Source organism: Phaseolus vulgaris, chromosome 2 (assembly GCF_051622355.1).
Source record: "Phaseolus vulgaris cultivar YP4 chromosome 2, ASM5162235v1, whole genome shotgun sequence".
NCBI classification, from domain to species: domain Eukaryota; kingdom Viridiplantae; phylum Streptophyta; class Magnoliopsida; order Fabales; family Fabaceae; genus Phaseolus; species Phaseolus vulgaris.
In genome coordinates, this window is record NC_143499.1 from 11,307,442 (window position 1) to 11,322,003 (window position 14,562).

Below are 14,562 nucleotides of genomic sequence, written 5' to 3' on the forward strand. Positions count from 1 at the left end.
CGAGAAATGAAGAGCTCCATCGCACAAACGAGGAATTGGGTCGCGGTTTGCGCAACAACCAAGGGCAACGCGACCCAGATGAGACTGAACGTCTCACCCCCCCAAGGGAGTTTTCCACACCATTCTCGCTGGAGATCCTGGAGGCGTTGATCCCCAACACGTTCACAGGGCCCAAGGTGACTTTCACAGGGATGGAGGATCCCGAAGCACATCTCACCGCGTTCCACACGCAGATGGTGCTAGTAGGCGGCTCCGACGCCGTAAGATGCAAGCTTTTCATGAGCACCTTGACGAGAATGGCCATGGATTGGTTCATTAGCCTTCCAGATGGCCATATCACCTCCTTCGCGCAGTTGTCGCAGTTATTTAGGGAGCAATACCTAGCGAACAGGGCCCCACCCCCGTCTCGTATGATCTGTTTTACGTGAAACAATATCAGGGTGAGACTTTGAAGGAGTACATCAATCGTTTCGATGCTCAAGTAGTGAAGGTTGGTACTAAGGAAGAACCCATGATCATGTACGCGTTCAGGAAAGGCGTATGCCCTGGCCCCTTTTGCGAGTCCATCATTCGCAATTGCCCCAGGACCTTTGCTGAAATAAGGCGTCGCGCGGTGGAGCATATTGCCTCTGAGGGAGAGGTGTGTGAGAAGCGCTCGAGTGTCGCACCCACACGCCCGAGGGCATAGACATGGGCTCAACCCGTCAGGGTCAACGAGACCACGACGTGAAGGAAGAATCAGGAAGGGAGACGCCCTTACGAGGCGAGAAAACCCCAACCCAGGGGTCAAGCGGGAGGAAATCGTCCGGCCAAGGAAAGGGCCAGACCAACAAGGTACGACTTCGTGGTGGAGTTGAAGGACCTGATCGCCGTAGCTAATATAGCCGAAAGATTGAGGCGACCAGCGAAGTCTGACAAGGTGTTGGGGCCTCGCAAGGACTCTTGGTGTGAGTTCCACGAAGCTTTCGGTCACCATATCAACAACTGCCTATCGCTGGGGTACCAGTAAGACGAGTTAGTAAAAAGCGGGTTCTTGAAGGATTATCTCACTGAACCTGCCACGACCGTAGCACTGCCAGAACCAGCGGAGGATCAAGCGCATGAGATGCTGGTCCACGGCGAAGTTCACACCATTTCTGGTGGTTTTTCGGGAGGGGGACTCACTGCATCCCAACGCAAGAAATATGCGAGGGGAGTAAATTCGGTTGATGAAAAAATCTCAGGCGACCCGTGGGAGTCAGACCTCGTGTTCACTAGGGTGGACCTACAAGATGTCGTCCCGCACGACAATGATCCCGTGGTCATTTCGGTTGTCACGGCTGGAAGGAAGGTGAACAGGGTTCTAGTCGACCAGGGAAGCTCGGTAGACGTTATGTTTTGGTCGAAATTCAACAAGCTACGGTTGTCCCCCGACCTTTTGTGACCCTACATCGGATGCTTGTATGGGTTTTTCGACAACCAGGTGGAAGTGCGTGGCTACTTGAAGTTGAGGACGACATTCACAGATGGAGCGGCCTCACGTACTGAAAGCATTCGGTACTTAGTTGTGAACGCCAATTCGGCTTAAAACATCATGTTGGGAAAACCGGCGTTAAATAGGCTGAGAGCAGTATCCTCCACGCGCCACATGAAGATGAAGCTGCCGGATCTCAGTGGCAAGGTGATCGTCATCAAGTCAGATCAAGAAGAAGCGCGAAAATGCTATGAAAACAGTTTAAAGACAAAGAGAGGTGTGTTCATGGTATTCTAACGTCCATCGAGTTCAGACACAGCGATGGAAGTAGAACCCTCGAATGAGGCGACACCTACGAAGTCAATGCTTGGCGAGGCCGCACCCATAGGGACGACGCCTAAAGCAGACGCGCACACAGAGGAGAGGCATGACGACGCTTCGTCCGTAGAGGAGGCGTCGCCTAGAGAGCACTACGAGGCGACGCCCCCAAAAGAAGATAGCAGAGACCAACCGGCAGCCAATGTGGTGGAGAGACAGATCGGCGGCAAAACGTTCAAGCTGGGGCGTTTGTTGAGCCAAGAGGAACAGGACGAAGTGGCGGAGGTGATTTCACGCCACTTAAATGCTTTTGCGTGGTCCGCCTCAGACATGTCGGGCATCGACCCTGACTTTTTATGCCACCACCTTAGCATGGACGCCACGGTTCGCCCTGTGCGACAGAGGAGGAGAAAGTTTAACAAAGAAAGGCGCCTCGTGGTGAAGGAAGAGACACAAAAGTTGTTGAGTGCTGGACACATCCGGGAAATCCAATACCCTGAGTGGCTGGCCAACGTCGTTCTGGTGAAGAAAGCAAACGGGAAGTGGAGGATGTGTGTGTGGACTTCACAGACTTGAACAAGGCGTGCCTCAAGGATTCATATCCACTACCCAGCATTGACGCCCTGGTAGATAGTGCCTCGGGTTGCGAGATGCTTAGCTTTTTGGACGCTTTTTCAGGGTACAATCAGATCAAGATGCACCCGAGGGACGAGGGTAAAACAGTATTCATGATAGAGACATGTAGCTACTGCTACAAAGTGATGCCGTTTGGGTTAAAGAATGCAGGCGCCACCTACCAGAGGTTAATGGACAAGGTCCTGGTGCCTATGTTAGGGAGGAACGTACAAGCCTACGTGGATGACATGGTGGTAGCTTCGCACGATAGGAGGCAATATACAACAGATCTGGAAGAGTTGTTCGCCACCATCTCAAAGTATCGCCTCAAGCTGAACCCTGAGAAGTGTGTTTTTGGGGTTGAGGTGGGAAAGTTTTTAGGCTTCATGCTTACGGAGAGGGGAATTGAGGCAAACCCTGATAAGTGCACCGCCATCATCGCTATGAGGAGCCCGACATCAGTGAAGGAAGTGCAACAGCTGACAGGGCAAATGGCAGCATTATCAAGGTTCGTTTCTGCAGGAGGAGAGAAAGGACACCCCTATTTCCCGTGCCTCAAGAGAAATAGCCGCTTTGCGTGGACCGACGAGTGTGAAGCAGCATTCCTCAAGTTGAAAGAGTACTTGGCAACGCCACCAGTGCTTTGCAAACCAGTGGCAGGCATGCCCCTCTGACTATACTTTGCGGTAACAGAGCGGGCCATCAGTTCTGTGCTAGTCCAGGAGCAGGACCAAGTATAGAGGCCCATTTATTTTGTGAGTAAAGCCTTGCAAGGCCCGGAGACGAGGTATCAGTCGCTGGAGAAGGCAGCATTGGCCGTGGTATTCTCGGCCAGGAGGCTCCGCCACTACTTTCACAGTTTTACAGTAGTGGTGATGACGAACTTTCCCATCCAGAAGGTACTACAGAAACCTGACGTTGCGGGAAGGATGGTTCGCTGGGCAGTGGAGCTGTCGGAGTTTGACATCCGGTACGAGCCCAGAGGATCTATAAAAGGTCAAGTATATGCGGACTTTGTTGTAGAGCTATCACCCGGAGGCGACCAAGAGGCGGACCCAGGATCGAAGTGGTCGCTCTCGGTCGATGGTTCGTCCAACCAACAAGGAAGTGGAGCATGAATAGTCTTGGAAGGACCTAATGGCTTGCTGATCGAGCAAGCTTTACGCTTCGCTTTTAAAGAGAGCATAACCAAGCTGAGTACGAGGCACTGATAGCAAGGATGCTCCTGGCCAAAGAAATGGGTGCACAGAACCTCTTGGTAAAGAGTGATTCACAGCTAATCACAGGGCAAGTCTCGAGAGAATTTTAGGCTAAGGACCCACAAATGGCGGTGTACCTGAGGTATGTCCAGCTGCTAAGGGGAGCATTAAGCGCTCTTGAACTAGTACATGTCCCAAGGGAGCAGAATGCGAGAGCTGACCTGCTTGCCAAGCTGGCCAGCTCAGGCAAGGGGGGCAGACAGAGGACAGTGATCCAAGAGACACTCAAAGCTCCGCGAAAATTCGTGGAAGATAACAGGGTGGACGTCCTCCATATTGGTACAGCAAGAGGAAGGTCGAGGAGTCATCGTTCTTTGACTCAAGATACGATGAAGAGACCTCGCATCAGCACATACGCGGAAGCACCCGGGGAAGGAAAGCATACGCAGGTATATACTTTGGCCAAGGGAGACACTTGGATGACGCCATACAGGTGATACCTGGCGGATGGGATTCTCCCGGCGGAACCAAAAGAAAGCAAGAAGATTAAGAGGAACACTGCAAGATATACCCTGGTAGACGGGATATTGTTCAGACACGGGTTCACACACCCCATCCTGACATGCGTAAGCGGCAACGAGTGCATCAGGATAATGGCTGAACTCCACGAAGGTATTTGCGGGAGCCACATGGGGGGAAGGTCTTTAGCTTCTAAAGTGGTACGTGCCGGCTTCTACTGGCCAACGGTGAAAGAGGATTGCGTGCGACACGCCCAGCGTGTCAAGCAGTGTCAAAGGCACACTGATTGGCACAAGGCGCCGCCAGAGGAGTTGAGATCCATATATAGTCCATGGCCCTTTCATACGTGGGGAATCGACATCCTAGGCCCGTTCCCAGTGGCGATAAGACAGATGAAGTACCTGATCGTCGCCATTGAATACTTCACCAAGTGGATAGAGACGGAGCCTGTGGCCCAGATTACTGCGCACAAGGTGCAGCATTTTGTTTGGAAGAACATCGTGTGTCGCTTCGGTGTGCCTAGGTGGCCGATGTCCGACAATGGCACCCAGTTTGCAAGCCAACAACTGAGAAACCTGTGCGCAGAGGTAGGCATCAAGCAGGTGTTCGCATCAGTCGAACACCCCCAGACGAATGGACAAGTAGAGTCAGCAGATAGAGTTTTGCTGAGAGGGCTGAAGAGAAGATTAGAGAAAGTTAAAGGGGTGTGGGCAGAAGAAGTGTCGAGGATTGTATGGGCGTACCACACCACACCCCTATCTGCCACCATGGAAACGCCTTTTACTCTAGTATATTGGTCAGACACGATGATTCCAGTCGAGATCCACGAGAGCTCGCCACGTTACCAGAATTTTGTGGCTGAAGAGTCCAATGAAGAAAGGCGAGTGAACCTAGACTTACTAGACGAAGCCAGGGAGGAAGCAAGAATAAAGGCCGAGGCAGTGAAGAGAAGAGTGGAGCGACAATATAACTCTAAGGTGAAGCCGCGGCAATTCCAGGTTGGTGACTTAGTCATGAGGAAGGCTCACCCATATGAGCTAGAAAATAAGTTATCTCCCAAATGGACCGGACCCTTCAGAGTCACCAAAGCCAAGAGGAATGGTTCATACAATCTAGAGACTTTGGAAGGAGGTCCCATTCCACGCAGCTGGAACGCGGCCAATTTGAAATTTTATTTCAGTTAAGTTATGTCAATTAAGAATAACGAAATACAAGTTGTAAAGGGGACACTCTTTTTCCCTCTCGGGGTTTTTTAATGAGGTCACCCAAGTAAAAAAGAAGTTCAAGAAAACTTTGTCTCAGTCTTTTCTCCTCCCACTCAAAGTGTAAGACCAAAGGTTAAAGAAATAAAAGACAAAGACTCAAGGCAGCGTCAGGCGTCGCCAAGATGAGGCATCGCCAAGATGGAGGCGTCGCTAAAATGAGATGTCGCCAAGGTGGAACATCGCCAAGATAAAGAGTCGCCAAGGTGAGGCGTCGCCAAACGTAGGCATCGCCAAATAGGGAGCATACATCAGAATTCGAAGCAAGCAGTAAGAACACATGCATGCGCCTAGAGCTCAAGATGACAGGTATGTCCAACACAAGGTGCAACCCGAGAGCTTAGTCCCTGGGCAGGGGTTAAGGGATTCCTTCGGGACACCCCCTCCTCAGGTATGAATAGCTAGCCCCGGTATCAGATGTGCGATAAGGTAAAACCCGGGAGTTTTAGTCCTTGAGCAGGGGTTAGGGGATTCCTTTGGGACACCTCCTCCTCAAGTATGAATAACTAGCCCCGGTATCAGATGGGAACACTTTGCCTTGGTGTTTTTAGACACCCTGAGGACGATACGGCGCTGCTGTAGTAGGCCTCTCCTCAGGCGTGGGCACCAAGCACCAAAAGATAAGGGACAAGTTGCCTTGGTGTTTGAGACACTCCATGGACGATACATCGCTGTTATACAGGCCTCTCCATGGGCGTGGGCACCAAAGTGCGACTTTGTCCCAAGTGTTAGACACGTTGAGGACACCCAGATCAGGTCTCTCCTCGAGCATGGACACTCAGTACATATGAGATAAGCCCTCCTAAACACAATGGGAAGGTGCTGGAGGTAACGCACGCAACACGACAGAGGAAGCAGAAGTAGACGCAAGTATGCAAAGACAAAGTGGGTAGCGTTTAAACATAATCGAAGTATGAATCAAAAGTTACAGTTACAGACAAAGTTCCAGATAATTGCAGGCTGGACAAAAGGTAATCATGTACACGTTCAATGTTTATACGAAAAGAAAAACCAGGCCGCTCTTCAGTGGACCTCGGAGTTTGAGCAAGGTAACAATGAAGCCCCGTCCTCGGACCTCAACGCCTGGGCCAACAGCGACCTTTGTTGTCGGTTTATCTTCGAACCTGCACCAAAAGAGACAAGCATGGTGAAAGACGGGCACAAACTAAGGCACCACAAGATAAATCATGCAAGAACCCAGCAAAGGCGAAGAATGGGAGGTTATAAGGAAATCTCTCGTACATATGTATTTCTCCAAGGCCTCAGCGTTGTACTCCAGACTTATCAAGGCGGCAACGTCAAAACCCCCCGCCCTAGCCAAGATCTGACAAGCTTCCTGATCGTTCAAAGGCAACCTCTTAAGAGGCTTGGACTTCAGGGCTCTTGTCTTCTTTACCCAGTACAGTGGAAAGCCGTCAAGGGCGGAGGGCACGAGGTCGGAACAGCAAATCTTAAAGAACTTGCCTTTCCACCCTATGAAGGAGTGCTGGAAGGGGGTTAGGAGGACCCTGCCGGGAACATTGCTGAGGGTCACCCAAATGTTGTTTCTTTGCCTCTTCACCTCAAAGAAGTGAAGAAAGATGTCCACAGAAGGTGCACGCCCCAGGAAACCAAACAGTATCTCGAAGGCTTTGACGAAAGCCCAGCTGTTAGGGTACAGTTGGGCTGGGGCAGCATTGATTTCCGTTAACAGTTCCCTCTCGAACCTAGAGAAGGGCAGGCGCACACCGACGCTCTTAAAGACTACCTAATAAAAGTAGAAAAAAGGGACCCCGTTGTTGGCCCGCTTGTCCCCACACACCGGCTCCCCTAAGGTGCAAGGACGCACGACGATATCGTCATCATGCCTCTTCGCGAAGGCACGGTGGTCATAGGTACTCGGGTCCCCCACATGTTCCCTCCAGGCCCTAACTGAAAGTAAGCTCGAGCACTCGTTAAGAAGTTCGCGCGAAGCCCACGCGTAAAGTTCTTTATGGTTAACTCTAGGGGAAGAAGGGTTGGCAAACATGTTAGCACGAGCTGTCAATGAAGGAACTAAAAGACCAAAGAAGAAAGTTTTAGCGGTAGTGCAGAAGGAAAAAGTCAACGAGGAAAGAATGCAGCGAGGGTTCTTTGGAAAGAAGATGAACAATATGAAAGGGATGCGAAAAGGTGGAAACAAGGGGTTGAAGCACGGGATTTCAAAGACTCAAGCGTTGCAACTAAAGCGCCAAAGAATGCTAACTGGGCACCGTGCGATTGAGCCACGTATGAGGAGATTGGAGGACGACCCTTAGCGTCCCTTTTTCTCATTCAGAGAGTGTCATATCGACAGAGTCCCCGAGGGTACAACGCGCCGGCAAAGAAGAGAATATCGTGTCAAAGGCTCAGAAAGTGTCAAGATCAAATCGAGCAGGGGAACGTCCCATCAGTAGTATGGAAAATACCACATGAATAATGAGCGAGACCTCAGCCTTTTCGCTGAGACAAGTGTCAGCTGAAGACTGGGGAGCTTGTGTACCGTCCCGGCCCCGGGCGTTGACCAGAGTCAAAGTCAAAGTCAACGTTAAGGGCAAAGTCAACAGATTGATTGCACCAGGCGTCGTCAAGGTAGGGCGTCGGCAAGACAGGGCGTCGTCAAGCAAGTCATCAGCAGTGTTACTCCCCGATACCCATGGGAAGGAAAGACCATGGAGGGAGTGACCCCACGGGAGGCTTCAGGCCCGCCTAGTGCTTGGCGTTTTTAGACACCCGGAGAACGATACAGCGTTGTTGTAATAGGCCTCTCCTCAGGCGTGGGCACCAAGCACCAAGAGATGAGGGACAAGTTGCCTTGGTGTTTGAGACACTCCATGGACGATACGACACTGTTATACATGCCTCTCCATGGACGTGGGCACCAAAGTGCAACTTTGTCCCAAGTGTTTAGACACGCTAAGGGCACCTAGAGCAGGTCCCTCCTCGAGCGTGGACACTCAGTACAGATGAGATAAGCTCTCCTCGCCCTTGAGCGACGTCAAGGCCAAAGAAGAAACGAGATCCCTCCCCCTTTTTCCCATCTTGAAGTGATGGAAGAACCAACTGTGCCTCTAGCAGTAAGTGTCTGAGAGCTCGAAACAAGCAAGTAGAAAGCCAATTGAAAGCCAATTAAGGGCTTTCATGAGCCTAGAAGGCCGGGGAGACTCGAAGAATAAGAAGAAGAAGAAGCGTGAAAGCGTGAGATGCCAAAGGCAAGAAAAATACGAGAGCCTAGTGAGGCTCTAAGAGTAGAGATAGCAGTCCAATGGCGTTCGGTTTCTCAGGAATGAGCAAGCAATAAAACGGAGATTAATAGTGAAAGTAAAGCATAGATTGCGTTCCCAGTAAATGTATAGAAGGGTCAAGTGCTATAAACGTTGAGATATTTACAAGTCACAAAAGCAAAGGAAAAGACAAAAAGTAAAAATGGAGGCTGAGGGCCTGCAGTTCAATCATCCAGATCAAGAGGCACCACCTTTCCATCAACGATGTGGCTGGTAGGGTCGCAGTTCGAGACGTTAATCACTGGGTTCTCACAAGATGCTTGAGCTAGGGCCTCCTTGAAGCCTTCATCGAATACGCCCGCCATCTCGTTGGTGAGCTCCTGGTTTGCCCTCTCCAGCTCGTCAATCCTGGAATCCTTGGACGCCAGCTGCTTGTCCAAGAACTCCTTCCCCACCTGGAACTTGTTGGCTTCAGTGTGGAGTCTCTTACACTCAGCTTGGAGAAGGTCGAGGGCCTCGACCTTTGCCGCCAGGGCACCCTCAGCCTCAGTCAGCTTCTGTCCCCGAGCAGCATACAGTTCTTCAAGTTTTTTCTACTGCACTTCGGAGGCACGAACCACCTCTTGGAGACCAATGTTCTGGATTTGGTGGAAGGTGAGGTGGGCCAGCAGGTCTGCATACGCTTGTTTGACCTCATGCGCGTATGCTTCGGCCCCCTCTTTGGCCTCTTGGGTCATCTTCAGTGAAGCTTGGTGGGCTTCCTCCCTAAGCCCCCAAGCCTGTTTCTCCTCCTTCAGTGCCCCCACCTCCTGTTTCAGCCTCTGGAGGGCCTGCCTCCCCGTTACAACGCTCTGGGCCTGGGAGCGCCAGTCGAGTGCTATCGCCAGGAAGGCCCCCATGTAGAAGGGCATGCCTTCTCCCCTGTTGGGGTTCCCTGGCGACATCCCCTCGGTGAATCCCCGCGTCAACTGCCTGAAGAGGGGGCGGGGGATCAGAATTTTGGGGGGAGATGGAACAGGAGCAGGCGCGGGAGGGGCTGAACCTGAAGCTACAACTGCTACAGGCAGTGGTAGTGGCGGAGGAACAGACTCAGCCCCTTCATCTCGTTCTTCTTGGACTGTTTGAGGTGGAGACGACGTGGCACTTAGAGGGTTGTCCCTTAGAGAATCCACGCCACCTGGAGACGCGGTTAGTAGGGTAGGGACCCTAGTAGCCCTCCTCTTTTAGAAGACCAAGCCGCCATCTGAGTCTTCGCTATCAAAGGTTATCTCCAGCACCCTTTTCCCTTTATCTGGGGGTGCTGGAGCACATGTTGACGTTGCGGCCAGTGGGACCGCATCAATGGGAGAGGGGGAGGTAGGAGTTTGGTATGTTTGGGGAGAGGATGGTGGAGATGGTAGGGAAGTGACGGGCGCGGGGGAAGTAGTGGGAGGCACGTTGAGGGCGAGGGAGTCCCCACCTCCCTTGGCGGGTTTTATTTGCTTTAAGGCCTTGGCGAGTGTGCGGCGCCTTGAAAAGTCCATTATCGAACCTGCATCAGTCAGAATAACCAAGCAAAGATGAATTCGGGTGAGGAAGAATGAAAGCACATGCAGGCAAACCACTGAAGTTCAAGCAATTCAAGTAAGTTCACATAACCTCAACGATTCGAACAATCTAAGTATATTCAAACAAGACCAAGTAAGTGCAAGCAAGTTCAAGCAGATGTAATCAAAAGCAAATACCGAAGTAGGTGGAGAGGCCGTGAGCCTTGAACTCGTTGGCAATGAGCTTGGCGGTGTCGAAGACTACCCCGAGCCCAGCCAAGGCCTTGCATACCTCCCTGTCAGCGGAGGCAAGTTCATCCAAGGCCTTGGGCTTGGTCGATAGGGGCTTCTCCGACCAGTACAGGGGAAAGCCCTCCAGTGCAGTGGGATCGAATTTAGTGGCGCACCTTGAAGAACTTTCCCCTCCACCCCTTGAACGAGTTTTGGAAGAGGGTGAGGATGATGCGGCCGGCGACGCTGGAGAAGCTCATCCAGAGACTCTTGCCCTGCTTCTTCACCTCGAAGAAGTGAAGAAAGACGTCCACGGAGGGGGGGATGCCCAAGTACCCGCAGAGAATTTGGAAACCCCTTACGAACGCCCAGCTGTTGGGGTGAAGCTGGGCAGGGGCAGTGTTAATCTCGGTGAGTAACTCCCTTTCGAAAGGAGTAAGGGGAAGGCGCAAACCCACTCGCTTAAACACCATTTGGTAGATGAAGAAGAAAGGGCTTCCCCCAATGGCCCTTTCGTCTACGCAAACGGGTTCCCCTGGCTTTGCACGGCACACAAAGATGTGGGAGTCGTGGGTCTTATGGAACGCGTTGAAGTTGTAGAGTGTGGGGTCCCCCTGTGGGCTTCAACATCTTCGACAGAGGTCAAGGTGGAGCACTCCGCAAGAAGTTCATCGGAGGCCCAGCGGTATTCCTCTTTGTAGCTGGACCTGGGGGGCGAAGGATTGGCGGTACTCTTGTCTCGTGCCATCCAATCAAGAGCTGAAGAACGAAGGAGAAAAGAAAGGGTTTAGTGAAAGGGGGAATCGAAGAGGAGAAAGGGGGAAAAGAGAAAGCCCTAGACCAACCCTACCCACGCGAGAAAGAGAACGACAATGGGGGAACAAGGAAACGCAAGAACAGTACAACAGTGCAAGAAGATAAACAGTCCCAGGCAGTTCATTAACACACAGGGCAATGCAGTGAAGAGGAAGAGTCATGGAGGGGGAAAAATCATACCTTTGAGTATTGGAGTGGTTGGAGATGGAGAGTGTGCAGGAAGAACGAAGATCGCAGAGAGTCTCGAGCGTTCAGAGAAAGAAGATGAACAGTGGAGTGCGAAAGAGAGTGAATGGAACAGTGGCTTCGAGCGCGGGCTCTGGGGTAACTTAAACGTTACGAAGGAAGCCCAAAGGATATTAAATCAGGACCGTTCGATGAGTCCACGTGTCGCAGGATCATGCGCTCCCTGGGAGCGCAAAAGGCTTTGGATGGTGACCGCGTGATGGGCCACGTGGCGAGCGATTAAGCGTGACCCAAAGCATCACTTATCCCGATTCAGAGGATGTCCCGTCAGCCATTAAAAAGATGTCATGTCAACTGCTCAGGGAATGTCACGTCAACTGTTCGGGGAATGTCACGTCAGCAAGAATGACATGTCACCAGAGTGCCACGTGGATGGCGTGGGCGAGGCCTTAGTCTTTTCGCTGAAGACAAGTCACCAGCTCAAGACTGGGGGCTTGTGTACCGTCTCGTCCCCGGGCGTCAACCAGAGTCAAAGTCAAAGTCAACGTCAAGGCCAAGGTCAACATATGGTGGGACCACACAAAAGGCCCAAAGAAGGAAGTCAACAGAGCGACTACATAAGGCGTCGTCGAGACAAGGCGTCGCCAAGCAAGTCATCAGCAGTGTTACTCCCCGATACCCATGGGTAGGAAAGACCATGGAGGGAGTGACACCATGGGAGGCTTTGGGCTCGCCTAGTTCAAAACAGTAATAAAGAGAAGGGAAAGGTGGCTTCAAGGTCATAGTACTAGCGCCAATAGGGAGTAGCCTGACTCGTGAAGTACCCAGGCCACCTCAGGGAGACCCTTGGGATAGATACGACTCAAGAGAAGGTCATGCCCAGGGGAAACCAGGTGCAGGGTGCGAGAGGAAGGTGGATACACTCCCAGGGCGAGTGACTAGAGGTTGGGTCGCATGAGTTGGCACCCAAAAAGTCACCCCTTTGCGCTAGATGCACTCAAGGAATGAGGACTCACACGATGAAATATCCCTCAATTGGGTTACAGTGTTGTGAGGCCCTCCACGTAGAATAACGGTCAAGTCAGGAGGACACGTGGCGGGAAGAACAGAAACATCAACGCTTTCCGGATAGTTTGTCAGGTATGAGGTAATCAAGATTATGTAATTAAGTTTACATTTCGAACGCTTTAAGGTACTTTAAATGCTTTAAGTGTTTTGAACGTCTTAAAGGCGCCGAACGTTTTTACACCTTAAATGCGCTTTAAGACGCTTTAAATGCTAGAGACGTTTAAAGGGAGCTTTAGACGTTGGAATCGGGGATCGGACCTTTGACAAAATTTTCCCAGAACACACTCTAGTTGCTTGCTCGAGCCCTCATGCTACGCACAAGGGACTAGAAAAGGATTGTTTGCTAGGACCAGAAAACAGCACACAATATACAGTTCTTTACCACCTTCAGAGCGCCTTTCACGGTGCTCCGATACGAAGGTGCAGAGTTTTGGTGTTTCTTGTTAACTGACTTGAGCGTCCGAGTGCAAACGGCCGCTAAGGCGCCCATTTGTTCACTTCTTTGCAGGTGTTCACAGATTACCAGAAAAGGGTGTCACTAGCAGACGGGCAAGGTTGCACAGAAAGACGTACCTAGGTCAACCGGCAGGAACAGTTATATTCATAGGAAGAATTTATATTTCTGAGAGTTGGTCGTCAAATTGTTGAAAACGATAAAAGAACGGAAGAAAATAAAAATATACAAGTGAATATGAAAATTGAGTGAAAATTTTCTATGAGATTGATTTTTTTCCCAACCTTTTTGGACATGATTGAAGTATTCAAAATATATTTTTATTTGTCATTTAACTAATTATTAAATTTTTACTATCATATTTTATTTTTAAAATTAAATTTAAGGATATTTAAATTGGAGTGGATTTAAAAAACAATTAAGAGATTGTTTATTTGTTAGTATAACAATATTTTTTAATATTATTTAGTTATTGACTAAGGTAGAGAATAAAGTAGAAGATTTGGATATTGACAAAAATGATGCTTTATGAAATTAAACACAAAAATTAAATACAAATCGGGTTTAGAAAAAAGTATTCGAGTTAGTAGAATTTAAATGTTACATATAAATTAGAATTAAGAAGATCTTTCATATTTCTTTAATTAATCGTTAATTGGTAAATTATTTGTATACCTTATATTTAAAATAAGAATATAAATGCTCAATTTTCTTCTGCAAACTAACACACTATACATTTTTAATACTTTTCTCAAAAATAAAGATTTGAACTTTTAAATGTTATTATTTTTTTAAAAAAATTTATCCTATGAATTACCCTCATATAATATTTTTTAACGAAACACTCAATAACTGCTTAAAATCACTCTTAAATTGTGTATTTTTTTTTATTTTGAAAATTCACCATTAACTTTAAAACCGTTTTTAAACGGTCCATTTTATACATTTTAATTTTTTTTCCAATTAGTTAATTAAAATTTATTTTGCATATAGTAAAGATTCTATCTAATTAAAAAATATTTTTTCATTCATATTTCTAAGCCTAAATTTAATAATTATTTGGAATATCCAAAATATTTTTTATTGACAATTTTTTGTTATTTGTAATCTAAATACACGAAGTTAAATTTTATTTACAAACCATAACCGTATGTAATATAATTACTCCATTTGTGTTATTTTCAACGATTTCTTAAGAACATACTTTTTTTTTACATACTTTATGTCCTTTTTTCTTATCAAACCTATTAATTTGTAATCTAAAAACTATTAATATTTAACCCAACATGAAACAGTATGTTGCAATAAAAGTGTTAGTGACAAATAGTTGTAGTTAGACAAAACAGTATTTTTCCTATATTTTAAAAATGAAGATGTGTTTTATCATTTTATTTTAATATAAAATATAACAATGCAATAAAAACGCGACCAAGTACATAAGACATGTTTTTGATAGAATTAATAAAAAAATTAATTTTTAAACTGATCAAATTTAAATAATAAACACTTTTAATGTTTCATTCCCAATTACAAATGAACAAAATCTCTTAAGTAACGTTAATGCATCCGATGACTCAAACAAATGCTGCTGACTCTTTTCTAACACTTTTTTTCCAGATATTTTTAACACTTTGTTTTTTAAACTATTTTCTTACACTTTGTTTATAAATTGATGAAAATTAAAAAATATAAAT